General features: G+C 39.0%; 1 long non-coding RNA gene across 1 annotated transcript in view; it reads left to right on the forward strand.

Moving 5' to 3' along the window:
- Positions 1–16,314, forward strand: part of LOC122888589 — a 17,802-nt gene continuing 1,488 nt past the window's right edge. The window contains exon 1 of the long non-coding RNA XR_006380730.1: positions 1–200. This is a non-coding gene — a long non-coding RNA (uncharacterized LOC122888589). The remainder of the gene's footprint in view (positions 201–16,314) is intronic.

The raw sequence follows: 16,314 nt of genomic DNA on the forward strand, positions 1-16,314 counted from the left end.
CTGACCGAGGAAAAACTCAGTATATATATATATATATATATATATATATATATATAAACAATTAACGAGTTCGTAAAGTTTTCCAGGGCTGTTTAAAGTCAAGATGAATCCGTCAGTTATTTTCACGGACTTGTGGCTGAGCTGCACGTGTTTACCTTCGGAACACGTCACGGAGACGCGAGTCACATCATGGACCAGAGGTAGGAAAGTTTATGCCACACTGCAGTCCTGTCACTGCTGCAAAATACACTTGTCTCACAGTTGTTGCTGAAGCCAAACACATAGTAGGCCTATGCATTTTCCATTTGTCATGAACAATCGGCCAATTACTCGATTAGTCGCTGACAGTTTTGAAGATTGATTAATCGTCTGGGTCATTTATCAAACACAAATGTCAAATATTTCCTGTTGCCAGCTTCTCAGATGTGAGGATGCTTTTCATTTTTGACTTTTGAAGTTTAGGGATGTTGATTAAAAAATAAATAAATAAAAGATAAAGTTAAATTAAAAATACAGAACAAATTGGGCTCTGAAAAATTGTGCTGGGCATTTTTTTTACAATTTTATAGACTAAGTGATTCACGGAAAATAATCAACTGATTGATAATAATAATAATAATAATAATAATCATTATTTGCAGCCCTTGTCATGACTTTTGTGAAAGCCATGTTGAAGTCTGTGTTTGTGCTTCATGTAACTTAACATCCTAGCTGGGGTTCTTCTATGTTGTGTATCGCTTATTTGTTGCTGTTATGTGCTTTAATTTTGTTTATCTGGCTCCCATATCAGTGTTTTCATTGTGTCTGTTATTGACAATACGAACACATAACAGAGACCAACACACTAATACAGGAATTGTATTAGACTGACATTCATGCTGGCAGAGGGATCTGTTAGGGTGACAGGGGGTGCTGTAGTTAGGGTGTAAGCTTTATAAAGTGTGTATGTATCCAGAAGTCTGAAGTGTGTCCTCTGGGAGAGAGATTTAGACATTAGGTTGAGGTTGGCTGTTAGTATAAAATCAGTCATATGTCATGGACCTCTGGCTGGATTCTGACAGCTTGCAATGTGAGAATAGTTTTTGTGTGCAGTGCTCTACAAATTTGAGCAGTTGGCTAATGCAATATGGAAATAATGATATATGTCAAATATAGATATGAAAATATAACTTGACATATTTGCATTGACAAAAGGTGAAAAAGAGGACAAAAGAAAGTACATTTTGAGTCAGACTTTTGTTTATTATCTTGATTGATGAGCATTTCTGTTCCAGCTGGTGTTCTCATCTAAATTTGTAATTATTTGCAGTTTAGAAAGTTGTGATGGTTCAGCTTGTTAAGCAGGTGTTGTGGGTTAAAATCCTGTGTGCATCTTTAAAAATATAATTTGTCTCAAAACATTTAGCTGCATTAGAGTCCAACAAAGCAAGAATCTTCTGTGGTTCATTTTCAACATTTCTCATGTAATGATTCATGATTTAATTGAAAAAATACACGATCGATTACTCTGTAGTGGCAGTTTGTTGAGTTGAACGCATCTGAGAATGTATTTTTAAATAATTGGTATTGTGGGGAATTTGTTTTGTTGTGCTAATTAATCAACTTCATTACATCCAAACTGTAAATCCCTGGAAGAGCAAGTCATCATTTCCTTTCTAGGAGTGCACATGTTTCCATAAAACCACAAGAGGGAGCTACAACACCACAAACACCTTGAGGCTTTTCTTCTTCTTTGAGCCACAGTTGCTGATAAACACATTTACCAGGAATGTGAGACCGTCTCAAACACCAAACTGATATTTAGACAGAACACAACAAGTGGCTCCCAGAGAGGATTTACATAAAAAAAATGTTAAAGTATTTTCTAGCATGCACATGGTAGCAGGTGATCATTTCTCACTATAAGGCATTTATATGTTTGACTGCGTAAGACATTAATTACACCAATTAATCAATGAGCATATACAGTTAGACTAAAAGACTCTACTGCTGTCTTCAAAATGACTGCACTATTTTAAATTACACCAGAAATGTGTGTGTGTGTGTGTGTGTGTGTGTGTGTGTGTGTGTGTGTGTGTGTGTGTGTGTGTGTGTGTGTGTGTGTTGCTGTGACTCATACATTTGGCACACAGAGAAAAGATTCCCACACTCTTTCTGCTCTCTGACCAGAACACTGTGGGAAGAGAAGGAAGTGTGTGTGTGTGTGTGTGTGTGTGTGTGTGTTTGCAGTCTCCGTCTTTAGACACTGAGACAATTTGCAGGCTTTAGAATGGACTGAATAATTCTGAAGCGAAATTATTCAAAAATAACCAAGAAAAAGGTGGTAAGACAGGATAAAAAAAGAAGATACAATGAAGATGCAGTAGAGTGAAGGTAGAGAAAGACAGATGAGAGAGTAGGAACTAAAGGGATCAAGGAAATCTGGTTCTTCTAATCCCTTACCCTGATTACAGAAACCGGGGTTTCTCATATGTCATTTTAAGAAATCAGATTACTGCAGGAAGCCAACTGTAACTCGGCTATTTAAGTTCATGTAAACGCACTGAATCACTTACGAACGATTGGGGTCCTACCTGTACTTGAACACAATTTTCTGCAAAAAGTTGGAACACTTCTGGTTATTTTACATGAAAGCATTCTGTATGTGATTTTTTGCCATGTACATATGCACCAATTAACATTTAGCATATTGTTGTTTGGAAAAAAATGTTTGCTTTTGTACCCAGGCCACTGTCAATCAAATCTGATCTACTGAGTTTTTGAATGTTAAACTCTTAATAAACAAACCCTAAGGATGTTTTTTTAAACCGACTTTAACAATGATTGTTGCTTATTCAGTCATGAATTTTTAATCACAATAGAAAAATATTTAAGATTTCAGAAGTAAAACTTGAAAGGATACGGCAGTTTTTCAGTGGACAACAGGGACTACTTTTCCTGTTTCTAGGGAAATTGATGGTCATGGTGGTGATAAGTTGAAAGTCATAGTTAGTTATAGTGAGATAATATGGCATGTTTTCATTTTTTGGACTATGTATGAACCAACAGGCCATCATTTGGCCACTTGGGGCATACAGTGAACATGTTAGCAAACAACTGTCTATTTACAGCACACATCTAGCATTCATTTAGAGTTATATTTCTAGCCACCTGATGAATGTAACTCCAGTATTCACTCTTCTTTTACCTCTGTTTTGTTCTCTACCAACTCCTGAGAAAAATGTCTCTAGCTGCTGAATCCTTCACTATGTTCACCAGCTAGTCTCTAACTTTGTCTGTCTGCTGTTTGGTGCTGGGCAGGTAGCGTACAGTGGGTTTATCAGAGCTATTCCACTTTAAACTTCTGCTTGCTGCTGCTGGAAATGGAACCAAAACAGTAAAGTTGTGGGCCGTAAAACCGAAACATTGAGCTAAAACAGGCTAAATCACTCCGTAGAGCTGAGGCGAACTGCAGAGTACGATGATGATTATATATTGTCCATCACTACAAGCAACACCTTTCGCATACAGGTAGTCATTTGATCCATTGTTAATATGAAAGTAATGACTTCTAGCAGTTTTAAATACTAAAAGATCTCAACTGTCACTCATCTCAGTGTGTTTGCGTGGGTCGCCACAGCAACGGATATAACAGGGAAACATGATTTTGGTGTGACCAACCAGCTGATCTCTTAAACATTTGTTAATTATGACCAATAGAATAAATGTATGCAATGAAAAGAACTCTCAGGTATTTTCAGACCAGCCAGTGTGTATTGGACCAACGGCGTGTTTGTGTGTGTTTTTGCACTGTGACCTTTCTTTCCTGTGGAGGCAGCGGGCAGTCCGTTACCCAGGGTCCTTGGCGGGGCCAGCTGTCAGGGCCTCTGTACAGCGTTTTCCAGCTCAGACTGTGGGAAAGTGGGAACCCCGGTTCGTCCCACAAGGCTCGCTAATATCTAACAACGGCCCCCCTTTCTCATCCTCTTCCTGGACCAAACTGCTAAATATAATACACCCAGGGCTGTGGATTTCCCGCCCTGTCCCAAAATATAGAGTCAAAATACTGTGCTGACTTCAAGCATGTTCTTTCAGAGATTTTACTTCCAAGTCTCTCATTCTAGCTTTCTCTGAAGTTGTGTATCAGTTCTGTTGCATTGATGGCATTTCAGCCAAAGATACTTACATCAAGGATTTGCCCATTTATAGCAAATAAATATACACCTAGATCTGCTCTTTGATTCTTTGAGGAAGATCTCAAAGAATCTGAGCAGCAACAAAGATTCTCCTGGGAGAACTAAACACCTCTAATAAACACATACATGAATACAATTAGGGATGTCCTGAGCTGATCCTAAGGATCGGTGTTGGGGCTGATCCAGGCATATGTTAATGGTTCTCCATATGCGAATGAAAATTAGTGTGTGAATGTGATTGTGATTTGATTGTGAATGTGAAATGATTAAGCCGCCAGTGATTGACTCTGTTCTAACAAAATACAGAAATGTGCTAAACTCCGATGGTAACAAATCTGTAGGTAGCACTCGGTAGGACTCGGGTTGGGATCAGGGCCAAAGAACTTGTTCGAGACATCCCTAAATACTATACACTTTAGTTAAGTCAACATTATTAAAAATGGCAGCAGATAGCGTTGGATTTGTTTGTGCAGCTTTGTTAATGTCTCCTGCACAGTTTGATATTTTGTCCTCTGTAATTTCCCAGTTTTTATTCTTTGTGGTTGTAAATAAACTAAGGCCAAACCCAACCCGGATGGATGGATGGATGAATGGCTGGTTGGTTGCATGGCTGGCTGAGTACACACAGCACTTAACCCCATCGCTGAATACCACACCACCATCAGCAGCAGCAGGCCATTACTGTTCAGGAAATATGCTGAATTATTCAATCACTTCCTCTCTGCATTCTCTACAGGATGCACGGAGTCTATTGAAAATCACAGAAAGGGTGTGTGTGTGTGTGTGTCTTTGTATTGATGACGTATGCGCATGAAGGGTCTGTGTGTGTGTGTGTGTGTGTGTGTGTGTGTTTTAAATTCCTGGTCATGACCTACATTAGGTTGCCTGCTTGTGCTCTTACCAGATTTACACAAGAGTACAAGAAAACTGAATTTGAGTTCAAATTTAACTTCTAGTCTTCAATAACATATAAAAATAAATCATGTTTTGTAACATTGGTATTGAATAAAGAATAATGCATCTCTTCTACATGTTGTATTATTACAGCCCACGCACACCATACTGTAGGTTTATAGATTTGCATTTTTCCTATCTTCCATGCAGCCTTGGGTTTCAGATAATCTCGGTACAATTTGCTCGAGCCTGTGAATCATGTGATGACGTCTGCTTTTATTTATTAGTTATGTCACTGCTACATGGACATGCCGATTGGGTTGGCAGTTCATTACTGCATAAGCACAAAACAACAATGTAATGAGACAAAAAATAAGCAGACGTGTTCGCTAAATGCACCTACTGTGAGCAGTAATGTACAGTACATGTTGGAAATATGTTAAAACATGAGTAATAGTCATTCAAAGACATTAGATGACTGCAATTCATTGATTGAGCAAACTGTAATATTTAACAGAGTGTATCAGTAATATTACGGTTGGGTGTGGTTACAGATGCAACAAAGCACACCTCTAACCACATCCATCAGCATGGCACCATCTTTGGGGGGGCATTCTGTTTTATCCCCCTCCAAGGTTAAGGATGCGGGAGGGGCAACGTAAAGCAGGAAAAAAATGTGGTGGTAAAATTGTCCTAGCGTAATAAATTCCATTGCTGGTTGAAAAACTCCAAACTTGACCTAACTTTTTAATCAGTTTGTTCTACTAACACAGTTTCACACTACACCCTCTCTGCGTAGACAAGGATTTTCTGTCTCTATGCACATTCCTCCTTTACGAACGTTCGGCAGCGGCCAGGTCAGCGCGTAGCCTACACTGACTGTTCTATTGGCTACATTAGCGGCAAAAGAAGAAGAAAACATCGTGCTTGCTCGTGTCTACCGAGTTCATGACTTGGCAACATATAACATTTGATGAACCCAAGTTTCTTTATTATAAATTAGACAACATTACAGTTAGCAATTTCTTATTTCATCTCCATGTGATAGTGCCCGGTTGTTAGGTTAGTAGGCTGTTCTGTTTGCTTTCCGCATGCTGTACCACGTCGATACTATGTTTTAATTTCTGGCGAGAATGAACTGGGTCAATGTCTGCTGGTAGATTTCATCCGGAGCCTTTTTCACCGACCTAATTATCATGCTTTAAGGCGCACATGAAAACACAAGTGTTGATATTTACATGTTGAAAAGAACCCTTCCCAGTGCCTGCAGGCTATTATAGCGATAACTACCAAAAACAGCCCAAACTCTGTTGGAGCATGCGGTCTCCTCACGTCATGATGTCATCAAACATTACAATGTAAATGATGCATCTCAATCTGCATATATTTGAAAATTGAGCGCAGTTTCACAGACTCCCACTCAAATGCAGGGGGATGTGGGTTGGCCACATCTGATTAGAGGGCGTTAAGTCTTTTTTTCAATTTAAATGTCATGACAGAAATTAGTCCCAAATGGTTGACTCTATGTCAGCACTGGCCTTGCAAGGTTGAGGGTGATTTAAAACAGTAGATGACGTGTTGAGCCATTTTCAACCCATGAAATGCAGATTTTCATAAATTTGGTAAGACTGTCAATATTAACACCAGCACTGATGTGTTTCATCCCAAGACAGTTATATAATTTAGTTTAAAGCTCAAAATACACGTTTAAGTGTGCAGTACCTCTTTAACTAGACCCTAGTTGCCATGCACAGGTATTGTAGAAAGTGAGAATAAAAACGATGGCACTGAACATAAGTTTCTGCAGAATTAGCAAATTTTGATGTTTGTCCCGCAATAGGGTTGAGAAAAATATCGTGTTGTGATCAGCCTGCTAGTTGAGGGGAAAGAGGGGAAGTTGACTTTGGTGCATTTTTGTTTAGTTTCACAATGACTTTGAAAAAAATCAAGCAACTCGTTCATTAGACATTGGAGGAGTAAAAACACATCCAGTACCAAAAAAAAAAGTGATTTAACTCTTCCTGATGCCAAGTTTGCCCTCAGTTTGCTTTCCAGCTCTGAAATTTCACATCAACATCTGTCTCCTCCTACACATAAATCCTTGTGTTTTTGGGGTTGTTTCATTGGTATCCTCTTTCTTGATAAATCACACCACATTTTGGTATTTCTCTCACTTGGCCAAATAAAACTAACTAAAGGAATCTCAAATGTGCCTTTTTTATAAAGTGGATGGGAACATTTTTGAACCAAGTGGTTTATCTTAGTCCTTGAACACAGCTGCGTCTCTTACCGGGCGCCAACTTCTCATTTTGACCACTGGGTCAGCAACAAACATCCGCAAAAACTAATCGACAGAAATACTTAAGTGTCAGCTAATGCTGCTTAACTAATGTTATACAAAGATGGCGACAAATAAATGCAGCTGGCCATATTGACATGAACCAACTTTGCGCTTTAGTGGACTGATAAATCGCAGTCAGCGAAAACTGTGAAAACAAAATCTGTTTTAAACCAGCTTGAACCACCTTTTCTGCAAAATTGAGGATATTTAAATCAAATGTTGCTATTTCCTCTCAACTCCTCTAATTCCACGTATCATAATTTACATGAAAAGATCTGAATGGGAACGCAGCTATTGTGAGTTGCTAGAGTGAGAAAAAGCTGAAGACAGGACAGGGGATGAAAGAATGAGAGTGGGAGGGAGGGATGGATGTGAATTCCAGAGGGCAGGGAGAGGAGTTTTGTCATCCCAGCAGCAGAAACAGGAAGTGAGTTAAAACCTCTCTCCTGACCTTTTGACCCCTGCAGATAACATTCCCACCCTCCCTCATCCCTGCAGCTGTGTGAAGCCCTCCCTCGCTCCCTGGATCTTTCTTTCCTACTTGTTTCCTGTATGTAAGTCCAATTCCTTGAATCTCCACTGCTCACTGTTTCCTTGAACATTTATTGTTTCTCTTAGCATCTTTAAGCCAATGTGAAGTTTTCCTGTGTTTGCCATGGTGTCGTGAGACTTGAGACTACTTCCCCCATGCCACATTACACTAATTTGCAGTGTTTGCACTGATACTGAACACTGAACAACCCAGGCAGCAAATTCTGTAAATTATTAGATTAAGCAATATGTGCAAGCATTACAACATAAGGAAACTTAGTGAATAGTTTATGGACGTCGATAAAATGTGTAGTTGGTTCAGTGCCAAATTATGGTGATAAGACTCGTAATCAGTTACAATCATAACCCCCTGACCACTCATATACTTGTGATGATGGTGTGGAAGGAGGAAGTTTGATGTTGGGCATCAGCTTCGGGAGCGGGAAGCTAGATGCAACAGGTGCAGCTAATGAACCAATTAAACTTATAGGATGATGAAGTAAGCATTCTCACATCATCCATAACAGCAGCTATTGGATGGATTGCCATGAAATTTGGTACAGGCATTCATGTTCTCCTCAGGATGAATTTTAATAGCCTCAAGTTGCCGATCCATTAACTTTACTTCTAGCACCATCATCAGGTCAAAATTTAAACTTGCCCAACTTTTATTTATGACCAAATACCTGCAAAACTAATGACACTCCCATTAGCCATCAGCTGTACTTTTTGTTTATTGCTTATTAGCAAATGTTAGCATGCTAACACGGACTGTTAACATTATAAAAAATTATACCTGGTAAACATCAGCATCGTCATGAGCATGTTAGCATGCTGATATTAGCATTTAGCTCAAATTATCACTGTGCCTAAGTGCAGCCTCACAGAACCGCTAGCATGACTGTTGACGCTTAGTTTTGTTCCACATTGCAGTACAAACCCTGAACTCCATAAGGTAAACCTAACTGCTACCCTGAGCGACTTGACCCAGGTGTAATTGTTGTGTTGCGATATGTTATTGGATATTTGAAGATGACACTCACGTGCAAGTTTATGAGGTACACCTAGCTAAAAGTTATGCAGTAAATCTGCAATAAACTTTAATGAAGTTTGTAATGTTCCGTTTTTGTTTGAACTTTTTTAAAGAGGTGTTGATTCAACTCCATGGTCATTTTGGAGGCAGTAGTGTGTGGTATTGTTGAATTATATTGTGTTATTTATAGTCTACCCTCACTAGATGTGGTACAGTGCAAGAAAATGTTCTCTTAAACAACTGTATCATCTCATATATCTCCTTCTTGTCTTCATGCTCTCCTCCCTTCCACCCACGTGAATCCCCAACTTCCTATTGGAGCAACGCACATACACACACACACACACACACACACAAAGGAAAGCCACAGCTATGACCTCTTATCTTTTCCAAACACCCTGCCAGCACGTACACCCACAATCAAAAGACAACTTTGACTGTGGACTGTAAACACAACTAAACCTGACTTACCTTCCTTAATGTTTTAGAATCATCATGTACTTCCTTAGTTAAGCTGACATTCATCCTTTTGGCGTTAAGTTTTTGATTGTATGATGATTACTGACATTTACTTCCCACTACATCACACATTTTCACTGTAATTATGTATGTGAGGTTGGAAAGAGTCAGCAGTCATTCACCCTGCTGAAGTGTCCTTGAGCAAGACACTGAATCCCTCCCACCTCCTGGGCTGCTGCTTTGTAGCTGACCCCGACCTCTGACCTTCTTTCATTTGTGTTGCTGTGTTTTTTTGCTTGGCCATTGACAGCTATAAACCATAGCGATGAGTGTGTGTGAGGACGATCTCGCTTCCCTCAGTGACGGCCCTGTATTTAGCAGTAGAGCTCCAGTATCGTCTGTGTAAACACAGAAGAATAGTTTTTAGAGTGATTGACAGCTGTATGGGTGTTTGACAGACAGGCGGTTTTGTTCCTGAAGGGCTGTGAGACCAACTCCCAGGGCGCACCAGGACAGTTCCTGTATAGAAACAACAAGGGCCACAGTGAAGATGTACAAGTTGGCGAGGATAGGGGGTCGGGCAAGGTGGGGGGCGGCTCCTCGCCTCTGGACGCCCACTGCTTTAACAGCAGGGTCAGAGGTCATGGCTGGAAGTGGCATCACTCATCAGCCTGTCTCATCACTGGAGGGAAGGAAGAGAGAGCCTATTTTAGTAAATGAAAGTACTTGTTTGCTCCCAGAAAATGTCATTCTTAGCTTGACTTGACAGTTATTTAGGCACATAGAAGATATACCAGTCGGCAAGAGTGTTTGTGTTTATGCGCACGTGCAGCCTTGGAGGGAAAAAAAGCACAACATTTATTTTTTATTTATTTTTTATCATCTCAAATCAAAGTACATTAAATCAGAGCTCTTAGCATCTATATGACAACTATAACAGAGATCAAAATAGACTTATTTGGGATTCGGGAGGGGTAGTGCAGACACCAGTCACAGGTATCCAACAGATAACAATCCATTGTATCTAACCATATTTCACAGCTGGGGTCTCTCAGACCCCAAACAGAAGTAAAGCGTCATTTCCTGAAGTGGACTTCTAAAACATCTAATCAGTTCAAAATAAATTCTCATAAAATTAGGAAAAAGTCAGGAAGTTTAAAGCTGATAGAACAATGCTGAATATGTTTTTGAGTTGTTCAAGAGGACCTGAGGTCTTCAGGACCTCAAACACAACATTAAAGGGACAGTTCACCCCAAAATACAAAAATAAAAAACATATTTTTCCTTCTACCTCCATCTTCTCCAGTCTCATACATGAAACTGCTCACAACAAGGTCTGTGGATTATCTTGAGTAACTGGGTTGTGATTTCTGGAAAGAGACACTGCTGTTTTTCAAATGTTTTTTTGTTTTTTTTGGCACTTTGAGCACCACAAGCCGAGTGCCATATAGTTGCTTTATATTCCAAAAAGGCAGACATCTCTATGCTCTATGCTGCTCTATATGTAATGCTACACTGATGATGATGATGGTGTATATTGATAATTTTGTCCTCCATCACACATGCACCACTCTATAGTGATGGCAACAGGCTGTGACTTGGCAGCTAATGTTGTTGGCTAACTCATTCGGTTGTGTGTTAGATTGTTATTCATAGAGAGAAAAAGAGTTTTCGTGTTCAAATATTGGCTTCAGTCTGGGTTTTGTTATATTCAGGCCGGAATGAAACAACACATTTGTACAACCTGATAAGTACTAAACATACAGTACAGAACAACTCATAAAATGGCTCTTTAGATGCACATACATGTACCCATTTCATTAGAGGGGTCAGAGGTCAGGGAAGGTGAAGAAAAAGCTCAAACAAAGGTCAGCGACATGGACGCTAACACACAGCAGTTGGCAGTGGAACTGAACCAGCAACTTTCTGTGTATGGGGTCGACTGTCAGGCTACTGGGTCAGCACTCACATATCAGAGCTGGTGAATGGGTTTATTGGTAAAAGCTTGTGGAGGGAAACAACCATGCATTATTTATTTTCTCTAACACACACACACACACTTTGTCTACTGAGTGTTTGTGTGTCACAAACGACAGAGAAAGTGTGTATGTTCATTTCCATGAGTATGTGTGCACTTTTATCTGTGTTTGCTCGCGTATGCACACAGGAAACAGTGCATCCACATTGTGTGTGTGTGTGTGTGTGTGTGTGTGTGACTCCAGAGGGAAGTGTGTAAGGATGGAAGATGCTAAGAGCTCTGCTTTAATGCACTTTGATTTGAGATGATGAACAGAAAGGTTGTGCTTTTTTTCTCCAAGGCTGCACGTGCACATAAACACACACACACTTACGTTTCGTTTCTCTTCCTCTAGTAATCCCTCTACCTCTTTCCTCATCTCTGTTTGCGTGTCTCTCGTATGCGCACACACACACACACATCTGTATCTACTGCTCTGGGAAGCCATTAGTGTGACCCAGCCTTGATTACTTATTTATGGACCCAACAGAGTAAAGTGAGGGGAGGGGAGTACCAGGGGGCCTCATTTATAAAACTGTTGTTTGACTTGTTTGATATCACCACAGTTGATTTTATCGTTGTAACAATGTCAGCAAAAAAAGACAATTGAGTTATATCCATGGCATTCAAAAGTGGCTAATTAATAGGGATCTTTTGGAGACAATCTAGAGATGTTTTAATTTGGTATCGACTGTATTAAGCCTGATCAAATAGTTGCGGAGGAGTTATTTCACGAGTCCAGGGTTTTGGAAGTAAAAGTTCTGTTCATTTTCTGCTAAGACATTGTTAGGTGACTGACACTTGGAGCATGTTAGAGGCTTGAAAAAGACATGAAACATCAGTACATCCGTACAAAAGATGGTAACTGTGTAAAAAGTCATGGTACAATATGCCTAAATGATTGTGAAGTCTGTGGACGTCTGCGTCAACTACGACTCCCAAGGAGCATTTTAGTGAAAAACATCTAATTACTGAGCTGAAAATTCTGTTGCGTGTGCTGCTAATGATGAGCTGACGCTACAGATTACACCTCATCAAAACCTGACAAAACATTCAGCAGCTTAAATCAGTTCGTTTTCAGATTCTGCAAGAAAAAAATCCCCTCAGGCCCGGAAAGCATTTCTCCATAGACCGCTATTGTAAAAGACACGTCTATAAAACTGTTGAAAGGTCCAAGTAGAGAGATACTAATGTGCAATGAAGAAAAAGGTTTTGGTGCATGCTCTGCGTGAGCAATTTTCATTTTGATTAACGGCTGCCATCTTGGAGTCTGGTATCGACTTCTCATAATATATTTAGGATTTTAACTCACTGTGTGCCAGCCATGCCAGCTGTCATAGACAGTGGGCTTTGAATCTTTGGAGTAGTTCAAAGGCACCTTTGACAAAGGTAGACTGAGTAATGAAAGTAATGTAACAATTAATGACTTAATAATGCTGTTGATAATAAGTAATGTAATTACTTTTTCAATACTCAATACATTTTTCAGGTAACTTGACCAACACTGGTCATGGAGGTGTCATATACTGTCCTGCTCTCTGTTAAAATACTTCGGCGGAGCTTCCCAGTCTCATCCCAGAATGCACTGAGGGCACAGCTTCCAACGGCCTGACTGTGTCAAACTTTCTGTATTATTTAAATAAACATACAGTAAATATTGAGTCAGCGGATACTCGGCACTAAATAGCTTACGTTGAGAGGTGGGTAAAAAATTAAGCTGATTGGAACATCCCAATAATGACAGAACCTTTTCTATTTATTTTATTTTTTCATGTCCAAACAATATAGAAGATGGTTTTATCAATTATATTAATGTATTAAATAAATATCGTGTCACTTTACTGAGAAGATGGAACAACTGCACGTTAAATCATTCAGTCACTCACAAAGTACACATTTGTTCTGTTTGGAAACTTCTTTTTATTGGTTCATCTTTAGCCAGGAGGGTAGCAGCAGCCACACCACACCAAGAGGAAGGAATAAACAAAATCAAAAGACAAACAACAACAACATTGGTGCTCTTCATCTCCCCTGACCACTATAAAATAAATACTTCACTCATCAACACCATTCTCATGATTATTGTTACCGCCATTGTTGCAACCATTTAAATAAAGCAATATCAGCAGTGAAACAAAGTGTGAAATGCATATTGTTCCATATATAATATATTCATTTTAGATAGACTTCTATATATATTTGTTCCATATACTCTCCTTAAATTCTTTTACAACATACACAATGCCAATTTGTACCAAAAGCGATGCTTGCTAAGACACAAGAGGAGAAGTTTAGTGGTTACAGTGGCAGCCTGCGTACGTACAGCATCAGACAAGTTCCTGACATGAGCTCCGGTCCTGAGGGAGGAATGTCAGCAACGTTTGGGAAATCGTGGAATAAAAAGATTTATATACTGGAACGCTTTATTTGTACATACAGATACACACAGCATAGTCAGCAAAAGTGAGGTATGGAAGTTGCACACCAATAATGACTGCCATATAAAGAGTGTAGTTTTTGACTCTAACAAGAGATAAATCCCCCGAAACAACCCAAAAATGTCTTCTTAAAAAGGTATTTAAAAACTCTTGTAATCGTAGTAGCTGTCCTTCATTTCCCTTAAAGCTACATCCTTTCATTTACTGATGCCAAATGCGACTTTCTACTGCCATCATCTTGCTAACTAGCTCCCTTATCAGCACGCCTAAAAGTTTTAAACCGTAATTTTGATGTTTTGGGTAAGCCAAAAATGAGCATTTCAATAAAAAAGCAATTACTTGCACTTTTATAAGATAATTTTAGAAAACTAAATATCGGAAGAGACTCAAATTAGATATATACAGTATAAAACAGTTTAAGACTGTTTCACCCTGAAGTCTGACAAAATCGCCTCTGAAAACTCACTAATTTAAAATGAGAATCATTGGAAGTTGATTTGCCTTGTACCCCACAATGCACTGCTTGCGCCACTCTGTGTTTCTGTAGTACAAACAAAACATAATACTAAAGAGGTTATGATTAGACAACTGTCACTGTAAATATTTTAAAGCTACTCTGAACACAGATGAAACATAATTAGTTGAAAAATATGCAACAGTTTCCTCTGTAACATCATCCAGCTCAGATAGAAAACAATCCGGGCACAAATAAATGTTCCTCAAGTCATCTCCCCAAGCACCAAGATCTGACTGAAGTCATCCAGCCAATGTAGAGAAGACTGTCTGTGGGTGTGTGTGTGTGTGTGTGTGTGTGTGGAGAACCCATCTGAGGCCATGACCACAGTAATGCAGTTAAATTTGAAAAAAAAGTTTCCATTTTGAAAGTTTTCTGTTCACATTATTGTTTTCAAATACCACAACAATAGAAAAGTGTTTGTTTCTTCTATCAGGCAGACCAGTTGAACCAGCAGCATCTGCACATGGCCGCCAAGTGGTTTTCTGCTGCTTTTGAAGCATTGTTTGTCATTCACAGAGCATGCATGCAGGATAAAATGTGCCAGCGATTTATCAAAAATGTCTCCCATGATAAGCATACATCAGCGTTTTCAAAAAGCTTAGTTTCTCCTTTTGTCTATACTATTACATGGATCTGGCATTTTCCAATGTATCCACTTGTTCTGCTTTGGGTGGCTGAAAACACTGAAAAGTGAACATGTGGGGGAAATGTTTTCAAATTCATCAGCATTAATGTGGACATAATGTCAACCTAGGTGATTTGCACTAATAGGTGTCAGTTACATAGATTATGATTTTTGGTTGCCTATTATTATTATTATTATTATTATTATTATTATTATAGTAATAATAATAATAATGCAATAGGTAACACTAAAAGTGGAGAAAGTTGCTAAATTAAAAAAGAACAAAAAGGCATATTGGAGTGTGTCCTCCATAGTTGCAAACCCATCTAATAAAGTGAAACCAGTGATGAGCACAGAAACATTTGGAGCAACATTCGCACATCCTGAAAGCAAACAGCCGTAATGCATTAAAACTATTAAAAACATTTCTTATCACTCTTCACTAAGTCATACTAATTGTTTTACCTGTTTTATGATGCTCGACCGATGGTAGAGCATAATTTATGAATTAAAAGAAACATTTAGGTTGCTGTATTGGGAGTCTACATTTGAGTGAAGGACACGTTTGGTTGGTGAATATCTTCTGCCAACTTAACTTTCTTTGACATTTTTGCTTTGTCTTTTTTTTGCAATATTTTTACTGTAAGTCAACAAATCTGCAGTAATACCTTATTACCAATCTGTAGAGTAGTTCTGTCAACGTACAAGGCCTTAAGGCCTCAGCATGCTTCAAACTTACTAGTTGGTACAGCGTGTCGTTCAACCACATCTACAGGCAAAAGTGTTTACACCATGTGGAATGCTATGAATTGCAACAAATCATAAAAATCAAAGGCATTCATAGGTTTCCTTAAATGAAGAAAGGAAAAAAGACCATAGGAGAGAAGTTCAAACCCTGCTTACGTTCGCACCTCTGCACCACATGATTGTTGGATTGTCAATAGAAAAATGATCAGACACAACCTCTAAATTCCATCATCAGAAAAGTGGTTTATGGCGCTGTAACTGACAAGCACTTCCTTTAAAGCATACTGAGGCCTTTATTTTAAAGTGTATCAAACTATTGCCATGCAGCAAAAAACAGCAGGAACTCTTTACTGCATGTAACAGTGATCACAGCTGCACTGATGTTACACATCTGAGAAGAATTGTTAGACAAATCCTAATTTTGTTCGCTTTCGGGCCAGCAGAAAGAACAGGGAAGAAAAGATCTTAGCTTTTGATACTTGATGCTAAAGGTGTATTTTGTCTGAGAAAGGTTACTCAAAAAGGTTAAAAACCAAG

The sequence above is a fragment of the Siniperca chuatsi genome, linkage group LG14 (assembly GCF_020085105.1).
Source record: "Siniperca chuatsi isolate FFG_IHB_CAS linkage group LG14, ASM2008510v1, whole genome shotgun sequence".
Lineage (NCBI taxonomy): Eukaryota > Metazoa > Chordata > Actinopteri > Centrarchiformes > Sinipercidae > Siniperca > Siniperca chuatsi.